Source organism: Coffea arabica, chromosome 2e (genome assembly GCF_036785885.1).
Source record: "Coffea arabica cultivar ET-39 chromosome 2e, Coffea Arabica ET-39 HiFi, whole genome shotgun sequence".
Lineage (NCBI taxonomy): Eukaryota > Viridiplantae > Streptophyta > Magnoliopsida > Gentianales > Rubiaceae > Coffea > Coffea arabica.
In genome coordinates, this window is record NC_092313.1 from 25,272,490 (window position 1) to 25,284,462 (window position 11,973).

Here is an 11,973-nt window from a genome sequence, read left to right on the forward strand (position 1 = left end):
TTGAAAAAATTTTGTAGAAGTTTTTGAAAGGTGAAAAAATTTTTTGTAGAAATTTTTGTAAGGTAAAAATTTTTGTAGAAGTTTTTGTGATGTGAAATTTTTTTCCCTTTTCTTTTTTTCTTTCTTTCCTTTTTCTTTTCTTTCTTTTCTTTCTTCTTCTTCTTCTTCCTTCCCCCTCCCGCCACCCCTCTCCTCCCTTTCCCTTTCTCCTCTCCTTTGCCTTTCCTCTCCCCTCTGCACGCCAACCCCTCCCCCCGCTGCCCCTTCCCCAGCTGCTCCGCCACCTCCTCTCCCTCTTCCCCTTCCCCTTTGCACGCCACCCCTTCCCCCGCTGCCCCGCCACCTCCTCTGCCCTGCCACCCCCTCCCCCATCTCCCTCCCCTTGTTTCTTGGAGCGCCGACCACTACCTCCGGCGCCTCTTCGACCAGAAACGCAGGTGCACCAGAGCGCCAGCGCCCCTGACCTCCTCCGCACGCGCATCAGCCAGCCCAGCTCCTGGTGTGCCTTCTCCACAGCGCACTCCAGTCGTAACGCGCGCGCAGTCGCGCGACCTCCATGCCCCTGCTTGGCTCTGTTCTTTTTTTTTTGCTTTTCTCCTCTCCCCCCCTCTGAGACTGAGACACCTCCTCCTCCTCCCCCTATTCCACTTCCACTTCTAATTCCAGTTCCTCCCGCCGCTGCAATTCCTTCCATGCCCGCCATGGAAATAACGGATCCCCCCAACCCTAACTCCACTTTGGGTGATTTGTTAAAAAAAAAAAAAAACAATAAATAAAGAGAGACAGTCGGCCCAACCCCCGGCATAAACAACAGCGTTACTCCTCTTTCTGCAGAGGAGAGGGGGTGAGGGTGAGGTACAGAAAAAAAAAATTTTGAGGTGGCCGGCGCCGGTACAGGTGGTGGAGGTGGTGGCTGGCATGGTGGGTTGGATGAGAGAGGAAAAAGAAGAAAAGTTTTTGGAAAATTTTTTGTGTATTAGATTTTTGAAGTGTGTAGGGAAAAAACTTTAAGAAGTTTTTTGGGGTTCTTGTAGCAAAAGTTGTTAAAAAACTAGTAGGTAAAAAACTTGTCCAAAAACTTGACTTCCAAACAGCCCATAGTTCCTAGATACATTAGAGCAACAAAAATTTCCATTGCTATCAAAGCCGGAACTCAAAATGAGAAGAATGAACAGTTCCCGTCTACCATGCAGATGTGACAAAGAGATCAGGATTGATAAAAGGTCAAGAATTGTCGCATCAGAGTGCAAGTGTCAATCAACGACACTAATAAAACAAGAAAAAGAATGCAATCTTCACGCAACCGTGATGGAAATGTACAAAGATCTGTCGGGCTCAATATATTTACTCCAAAATTGTGCATCCCCAAGGATGTATAAGGGACTCTTTCTTATTCATCAAATTTGCATAAGCCATTTTTTTAAGCCTAAGAAAAGTTCACACTAGGATGTTCTTCAATTATGAGATAACTTTGAGTGAAGAGAGATGGTTCATTCGGACCCACATTGTCAATTTTGATTCACGTGTTCCAACCCGTTAGCAAAAAAAGATCATGCTAAGTGAAAATTATTTTAACTATTTAATATAAATTATCACCATACCAAACTTGCACTCTCTCTTTTCGAATCATCCTGACCCATACCTTCCCCTTCCTCCAAATGTCTTTTTTTTTTCTTTTTGTCATTAGCAGTAACTTCTAATCTACTTTCACATCAACCTATATTATGCGAGAGGAGAAGTCTACAGAAACGTATCAGAGGTGCATGATGAATCGTCAGATTAGACAAGTTCATTACTGTACTCTCTGAATTTTTTTGAAAAAGCAAGGAAGCTCTTCTCGAATCGTCCTGACCCATACCTTCACCCTCCTCCAAATGTCTTTTTTTTTTTTTTGTCATTGGTAGCAACTTCTAATCTACTTCTACATCAACCTACATTATGCGAGAGGAGAAGTCTAAAGATACGTATCAGAGGTGCAGGATGAGCCGTCAGATTAGACAAGTTCACTACTGTACTCTTTGAATTTTTTTGAAAAAAAGGAAGCTACACACTTTCTTGTAATGTATTAGGTGGGGTTTGAATCTTTAATTTAGTGCATAAGAGAGCTTAAAAAGACTTTTCCTAGTTATTGGACCAAGATCCAATGATTCTCCAAATGACTTGAGTGCTTTCAATGATAAAAGATAATACGCTAATACGTCGATATGCAATTTATATGCATTGTTTTAGTTGTTTATGCTTAAACAAAATTAGTAATTAGTGAATATAAATTCACATACTATATATACACCTTTAGCATATGCTTGCAACTTAGTTACATATTTTGGAACGAACTGGTCCCAAAATTCCGGTTCTGTATATCCTGTTTCGACTGGGCTCCTTCTAGAACGAGGCCTGCTTAAGGGCTGGGCTCCTCAAAATCGGGAGCCATCATCCATCAACTGTGCGTAGAAATTGTCCAAACAGACAATTGATGAGTGTGTGAATTATTGTCCCTGCAGAGAATTTTGGGACCCGTCCTTCCTGTGCGTAAATTATTCAGTTTTAATTTACTCAACTTATTAGTCATCATCCATCAATTGAATTATTGTCCTTCCTCCTATTAATTTACCGAACTTAACAGTCATCACCCAAATTGTTCTTCCACGGAAGTTTGGGACCAGCCCTTCATGTGCGCAAATTACCCGGGTTTTAATTTCCGCCACAAGATGGATGAGGATTCCGAGGTTTGGAGAAAACTGGAGTCCCCTGCGGATTAAATAATTAGTTAAACAAAAGTAAGTTTACTATTGAACTTGAATTGATTACAATTTATGAAGTCCAATAATTGACAAGCGAATAGATGATTGAATTACTCTCGTAGGGATTGAACTTGAATTGATTACAATTTATGAAGTCCAATAATTGACAAGCGAATAGATGATTGAAGTACTCTCGTAGGGATGGCAGTGGGGCGGGGGATGCAAACTCCCCCCGCCCCCGCCCTATCCCCCATCCCCCGCTCCCCCAGCCCGGTCCCGTCCCGCTTCCCCCGCGGGACTAATAAAAATTTGTTATATAATTTTATTATAGTTAAATTTTAATAAATAATCAAGTACTAAAATATCAGCATATCATCAAATTATTATTCATTATAATTTTACAATTGAAACTTATCAAAACAATCAAACAAAAATTATTTGAATACAATCCAATATGATGAAATAAATATAACTAAAGTAGTCAAGTTTTCACTTTTCGCACAAATACAATCTCTAATTCATTATTGTGCTTGTGCTTTTTTTTAAGAAAATAATATTATTGTATTAAGTGTAATTAGGGATTTAGTATAAATGTATTAGTAAATTTAGTATAACCAATTAATAATTTGTATTAGTACACATATATAATTATTAGTATAATTAATAATATCAATTATATTATATATACTAATAGACATTATATAATATATATAACTAACAATATCATTATCATAAGTTTGTAACTAATTAAATTATATATTATATATAATTATATACATATATATTTTATATATTTATTTTTTAAAGCGGGTGGCGGGGCGGGGGTACACTCCCCCGCCCCACCCACCTCCCCATTAGCCCACCCGCCCTCATTGCCATCCCTATACTCTCATCATCAAAATAGAGAAATTAGGTAGAGATTTGATGATTGAATAGGTAGAGCCTTGATTAATGATAAAAAGTTTGACGTGGCGATAACTTATTAAACGCTTAAAAAATTTTCATTTTGCTTACTAATATTTTTGTGCCAACAGGGTGGAACATGATTTTAATATTGACGTTGATCGACACTAACACCTCATACAGCCTGAAAGTGACAGATTTTTGGGGCCAGTTCTTCCTATGCGTTCTATGTTTTGAATTATTACTCAGGTTTTTATTTCCTCTGCTTGTTTTAATTTCCATTGTTATGCCTCCCATTTATGATATCCAATCATCATTTGTCTTTTTAAAAAAAAAAAAAAAAAATCATTTGTCCCACGGTACTTTCAATTCTCAAATGACTTTCTTAATGGTACTTTCTTTCACGTGGATTGAATTTGCTATCAAAACCTTAAATTCAGAAGAGGTCATTACTGTTTCCAAAGCCCCCGGAAAGGGGAATGCAACTATGTACTTTTAGTACTTGCTTGCAAGTTAGCTATTTTGGGACAGACTGGTCCCAAAGTTCCGCAAAACATGGAATGCACACAACGAGCTGGTCCCAAAATTTCTTGTAAGGGCACTAATAATTCAGTATGTACTGGTTCCAAAATTATGTTGAAAGGACAAAAATGGTCGCATCAGGTATACGACAACGTTAGTGTCAATTATAAGTGGCAAATAAATCCAAATAGTTAAATTTATTCATACCATTTATAAATAGATAGATATAAATATTTTAAATATTTACATATGGGTATAAATGGATTATTCAATAATATCAATTTATTAAATGGGTATTATTGGGTAACCCATCAAATTCAATTAATCCATTTAGTATTGTATTCCCCCAAACCTCCTATCTTTCCTTGCCCAATTTTTTTTTTCAGATTTTTTATTTTGTTATAATATTAACTACTTTTGTTTCATTATTATTATTATTATTTGTTGATTTTATTTTATCATTTTATTTTCTCTTAGTTTGTTAACTTACTTATTTTCAACATTACTAATTTATGACAAGTTTTAGTGTCTTTTCGTACCTTTTCAAAATAAAATTTTAAATTTACAAACGAAAAAATGGTAGAGGTTCAAAATTTTTGGATTAATTTTTACGTTAACTTTTATATTACTTAGTTCAAATTTTTATGTTTTTATTATTCAATTATTAAATAGTATGCAATTTTGCGACATAGAGTATGAATGGAAAAAAAATTAGTAATTAGATTTATTGAACATTATAAATAAATATTTAAAACCAATGATGGGTTTAATTGGTGGTGAAAATTGATAACTTAGTTTACAAAAATGAATTTAAATGAATTTACAAAAAATTAAAATAAATGGATTATAAATGGGTAATTGGGTTACCCAATTCATTTTTTGATTTATTCATTTATATCCATCTGATTAAATGTGTATAAATAGATTGACTCACTTATACCCATTATCCATTTTAATCAACACAAATCTACCCAAGTTATTCATTTTGACACCTCTAGTGTCAATCAACGACACTAATAAAAGAAGAAAAAGAAGGGAAAAAAATCCTGATGGCTCTCTAACATTTTTTTCAAGTTAAGTTTTGTCCTCCAACAATTAACAGTAAAGTTTTGATTCTCAATCTAAAAAAAAGCATATTCGCGATCCTTCTGTCAAATTCAACAATTAAGATAAAAGATCATTACGTGCACGGTTGAATTTCAAGGACATTATCATCTGAGTAAAAGCATTTACCGTGGAAAAACTGAAAAAGACAGCTTCTTTTCTGACTTTCAGTTCCTAGATACATTAGAGCAACAAAAATCTCCGTTACTGTCAAAGTCGGAACTCAAAATGAGAAGAATGAATAGTTCCCCTCTACCCATGCAGATGTCAATCAACGCGGTTGTAGTCCCAGTTGTAGTCCCCTCTACCCGTGGTTGTAGTCCCAGTTGGGAACCACATCCAGGGATCGAGTCCCCGCACTACCGTGGCTGGTGACGCTTGGGGCAAGCCTCTTCCAGCCCGCAGTGGGATTAGTTGGATCGTACGGTAACCAGTTCACGGGCCCAGATATCCACTGTGATGAAAAAAAAAAAAAATCAACGACACTAATAAAACAAGAAAAAGAATGCAATCTTCACGCAACCGTGATGAAACATACAAAGATCTGTCGGGCTCAATATATTTACTCCAAAATTGTGCATCCCCAAGGATGTACAAGTGGAATCTTTCTTATTCATCAAATTTGCATAAATCATTTTTTTAAGCCTAAGAAAGTTCACACTAGGATGTTCTTCAATTATGAGATAGCCTTGAGTGAAGAGAGATGGTTCATTCGGACCCACTCATTGTCAATTTTGATTCACGTGTTCCAACCCGTTGGCAAAAAAATATCATGCTAAGTGAAAATTATTTTAACTATTTAATATAAATTATCACCATACCAAACTTGCACTCTCTCTTCCCGAATCATGCTGCCCCATACATTTCCCCTCCTCCAAATGTCTTTTTTTTTTTCTTTTTTTTTTTGTCATTAGCAGCAACTTCTAATCTACTTTTACATCAATCTATATTATGCGAGAGGAGAAGTCTTCAGAAACGTATCAGAGGTGCAGGATGAACTGTCAGATTAGACAAGTTCATTATTGTACTCTCTGAATTTTTTTGAAAAAACAAGGAAGCTCTTCTCGAATCGTCCTGACCCATACCTTCACCCTCCTCCAAATGTCTTTTTTTTTTTTTGTCATTAGCAGCAACTTCTAATCTACTTCTACATCAACCTATATTATGCTAGAGGAGAAGTCTAAAGAAACGTATCAGAGGTGCAGGATGAACCGTCAGATTAGACAAGTTCACTACTATACTCTATGAATTTTTTTGAAAAAAACGAAGCTACACACATTCTTGTAATGTATTAGGTGGGGTTTGAATCTTTAATTTAGTGCACAAGAGAGCTTAAAAAGACTTTTCCTAGTTATTGGACCAAGATCCAATAATTCTCCAAATGACTTGATTGCTTTCAATGATAAAAGATAATACGCTAATATGTCGATATGCAATTTATATGTATTGTTTTAGTTGTTTATGCTTAAACAAAATTAGTAATTAGTGAATATAAATTCACATACTATATATACACCTTTAGCATATGCTTGCAACTTAGTTACATATTTTGGAACGAACTGGTCCCAAATTCCGTAAAACAAGGAACGCATAGGACGGACTGGTACCAAAATTCTATGGAAGCACTTGACCCTGCCGAAACCGGTCCCAAAATTTCCTCAACATGTTCTCCATTGTTATGCCTCTCATTTATGATATCCATGTCCTACGTGGAATTGAGGTTATTAGATAGGGGTGGTAATCGGGTCCGTTTCGGGTTGACGGGTGGGTTGAGACTTGGGTATAACAGAAAACTCGCTGACCTGAACCTGACTTGCCAACCCGAAACGGGTTAGAATATCTGACACGAACCTGAAAATTTTGGATTGGCGGGTCGACCCGAAATGACCGAACTTAATTTTAATTTATTAATTTATCACTGTAATTTCTAATAAAACCAATTTCGTACAAGATTAATTACATAATCAAGTAATAAAAATTTAAATAAATAATCCCAAACCAAATCTAAATTAAATTAAAACATTGTAAAAGTGTTTTATCCCAAACCAAATATAAAATAAATTAAAACAATATAAAAGTAAAAAATAATATAATACATTATTTATCCAAATATAATAATTTCAACCTCACACAAGTTAAATAAATTCATTTAGGATTAAGTAATTAATGCATTTGGAAAAAAAGAATAACTTGGTTTAGTTAGATAAAATAATTTTTATGTTTATTAAATTATTTTTAATTCTTAAACGGGTTATCGGGTCATCCACGGGTTGACCTGAATTCGACCCGTTTCTTTTCGGGTCCATCAGGTTCGACCCAATTCTAACCCAAACCCGCGAAATCTCAATCCAAACTCATTAATTTCGTGTTAGGTTCGTATCGTATTTTCAGGTCGTGTTGGAAATTGTCACCCCTCTTATTAGCCATCATCCATCAGGATGTTAAAGGATAGAGGAGGATTCCCAAAACTGGAGTCCTGTATGGACTAAATATTTTTTAGGATGCCTTTCCAAAAAAAAATTTATTTACTATTATATAGTCCTGTATGGACTATATAATTTTATTTTAGAGTGTTTTAAAATTTAGACTTTTTTGGACATTTTAAAAATTATTTACTATTCCTCCCTCTCCTCCTTCTCTTTCCCTACGTTGCCTCCTTCTCCCTCTTTATCCCCCAACCCCACTCCTACCCAGGTTGGTTAGGCACCATAAGCAAATCTAGTCACAAGAAGGAGGAGGAGCAGGTGTAAGGAGGGGGGAAGGGGAGAAGAGGATGGAGGACGGAGGAGAGAGGTTGAAGGAGAGGGAAAGGAGGAGGAGGAGAAGGAGGAAAAGGGAGGGGATGGTAATGGTGGTGGAAGAAAAGGGTGGTGGTTTTTTTTCTATTTTTTTAATATTTTTATTAGAAGTATTTGAGATTTATTTGAAGTGTTTTTGGGGTAGATTTTACTCTAGTGTTATACTTGAAAAACTAGGGGTTTGCTTGGTTAAAGGGTTTGAGAATTACAGAATGAAATAAACCCCTTATTTGTTGCTTGGATTAAGCCTTTTGGAATGCAATTTTTGGGATCATTTCTAAAAAATGGGACTTATCCCATTCCCGAACGAATTGGGAGGTTTTGGACAAAACTCTCACCTTATTCCCTCGGACAACATTTATGACGGACCTACCCATCACATACAAAACTCTTCTACCCTCTCTTTCTCTCCATCACACGCCGCTCTTTCTGTTCTTCTTCTTCATCAGTTTTCCTATTTCTTCTTCTTCATCATATAGTCTTCATCTGTAATCCAAAATCTCTTGAAAAAAAAAGATCTAAAGTAGATCTAAATAGATTAATAGTGGGCAAATATTTTCAGTGGATAAATTGTTCAACAAGATCTCCACGAGAAAAATCTCTAAGCAAAATTGAAGAAAACCCTTCACCTAAATTTCTCCTATAATTAATACTAAGGTAGAATTTGCGATTTGAAAAAATGGCGGAGATGTTAACTGAAAAACAACCAATTCAGTCTCCAGGATGGGATGACATGGTTGATCTCCCAAGGTGGGTCCAATCAGTTGTCAGGGAGGAATGGACAGTCGAAGTTTTTGATGTCGAGTTGATGAGGTTCCAAAATATTGAAGAAGAAATGGTGCAGATGCTGCAAATAGCCATGGCATGTGTTGCCAAGGTGCCAGACATGCGACCAAACATGGATGAAATAGTTAGGATGATTGAAGAGGTCCGGCAATCTAACTCGGAGAATTGGCCATCTTCAGAAGAGAACAAATCCAAGGACTCAACTGTGCAGACCCCCTGACTCCTTGGAGGCTCTCCTTGTTTATGTTTTTTGCAGTTTTCCATTTGTATTTTGAAAAGATACTCTGTTCTTATAATGGAGGAAAGCCATAAAGAGCTGGTGTTTTATTGGAAAACGGGTTTATTTTTATTTTATCCGATAAATAAATTTGTTTATGGGAAAATGAATACTCTGTTCTTATAATGGAGGAAAGCCATAAAGAGTTGGTCTTTTATGAGAAAGTAATACTTTACAAAAAGTGACCGCGATTTGGTTTATGAAATTACCCCAAACCAAAATTTAGAATAAATTTGTTTGTTTTGAAACCTCAAGGGATTGTCAGTGCAAGTGTCAAAAACCTCAAGGGAGGTTTCTGCAACTATCCCTTTGTTTTATAAGAATTGTTATATCAGGGTAAATTTAGAATTTAATTGCATTTAATTCCGAAACATTTATCAAACCAAGCATCAGGAATTGGAATGATGCTAATTCCAATGTATGAACCAAACTAGATATTGGAATGAAAAGTTTAATTGCAAAACCAGAGTCTATGATTCCATTTCTATTTTCGATTCTAATTTGTGAAACAAGCACCCCTAGTTTTTAGAAAATCTCCAAATCTAATCAGATCTAAGAGTTCAATATCGTAAAATTAGTTTTTAGAAAATCTTTAAATCTAAACAGACCTATGATTTCTATATGGAATAGAGTTTCTCAATGAACATCTTTTCATAGGTGTCATAGAGTTTATTGTATAATTAACCTTTTTTACCTAAAAATAATCGCATTTTATTGATTTTCAATAAAGAAATCTGTACAAGCAGCTCATAATACATTAGAACTGCTAGTTCTCACCATCTATACTTGTTTTTGCAGCTCTTTAGTAATTTGACATTGTGCAGGATTTAGCGGCTTTTTTTGTCCTCCGTTACTGCGTAAGAGTAGCATGCTGCTGCTAACTAGGGATTGCTCTTGCATTATCAATAATAGCTCGTAGTTTTACGTCGAAGAAGAAGTCATTGCCTAAAGTATCCAAATTGATATAGAACCGACAGCAGGAATAAGTTTCCGGACTGTGTACTATCATCTTCTCATATTTTGTTCTTGGAGGCCTAAACCTAATCAATTTTTTTGCATCGCCATAAATCAATTAATATTTCTTCCATATAAGATCAAGAAGCTATTAGGGTCTCAAGGTTTACGTATAGGTAGACAGATTTTGTCTGCTTTACATATAAGATCTTGGATCCTCGTATAAATCATTATACTTTTGAAGGCGTGATGACTGTTAACATGGTTGGGTTGAATGTAAAAAAAAAAAAATGGTTGGGTTGACCGTGTAACTAGGCCAGAATGTAACCCTTATGCATAAGATGTAAGTTGAAAATTAGCGTGTAGGTCTAAATACAGCTTTGGTCAATAATTATTTTTTCTAGAGAAGTGAATATTTTCTCCAGGTCATTAGAAACTAAAAAGGTAAATTACATATAACCTCCCTAAAGTTTTAAATTTTACCATATGATTCCCTAAAGTTTTAATATATCCACATCATCCCCTACGATTTTATGCAACCTGAAAATAGATAGAAAGCACTACTGATCACTGCGATTGAATTAAATGCTCTCCAAAAATGCGTGTGATAAAATCATAATATCTACTTAATTTGTCTATAATCTATATGAATATATACTTATTCCTGAGTTTTTGCATTTATTTGCAAAATTACCAAGAGTTTTGTTCAAGGTGATAAGGTCGTGGTTCAATTTATTGTTTAAATAAGGACAATATTGATATTTTAATTAATTTTTCTATCAAGTTTCTTATTTACATGGAACTACAGGGAGATGAAGTCGATATTATGAAATGTTAGATAATCATATGATAATGTGCGAAACTACAAGAGGGTTATGTATAATTTATCGTTAAAAATTTTTTAACTCACTCACAAAGAGAGAAGCTTTGCAACTCCAAGTTTGTACATCTACTTAATTATATGGAGTCTCTTGCATCCTCATCTATTCAATCAATCATAGTCTTCATAGATAGCATCTTTTACCCTATAGCTTTATGTCCACTTGGACGAGTGAAGGGTCCTGCATGTCATGATATCAATGATTTAACTTTAAACAGTTTATCAAATAAATTTAGCACAGATCGTAAATGAGATTCTCCTTTTCGTTAGATTTTTTCCATCGATCTCTCCATTTGTTCAATATATATCTTAAGTGCTATAAATTTATAAAATCAACACAGGTTATAATATATTTCATCACTTGTGTCAATTATATTTTAAACGATGTAGTTTTAACTTGAATTAGCAGTGAAGTGTGAGCGTGTGTAAAAATTTGTCAATTTATAAAATTTTTTAATTTTTATTAACTACATAAAGCTGGCACATTTAGAAAAAAAAAAAAGTGTCACGACAATCAGCCCTTCCAACTGTTGTGTTTCCATATTGTTTTGGGACCATTCCATGTTTATTATGTCGATACGAAATCAGTCAAGTTTCAATTAGTGCCCTTCCTTCTTGTGAAATATTTTTGTCATCAAAATAGACAAATTAGTTTTTGATTCTATTTATCTAATATGTAGAGATTTGATTAATGGTGAAAAGTTTGGTGCGGCGACAACTTATATTAAATAGTTAAAATAATTTTAACTTTGCTTGATATTTTTGTGCCAACACGTTGGAACCTGTAAATATAGAGTAATGCCCATGGAAGAGGAACCGTTCCTACCAGTTCATAGCCAAGATTTGATAAATAAATATATATATATATATATATATATAAGATCCAAATTTTATTCTATGCCTCAGTTTTTCATCATTATATGTGAAACTCATAAAATTTTATTACATAATTACACGTTATTAAAAATAAATAATACTGTATGCAAATAGAGTTACACCGTATATATT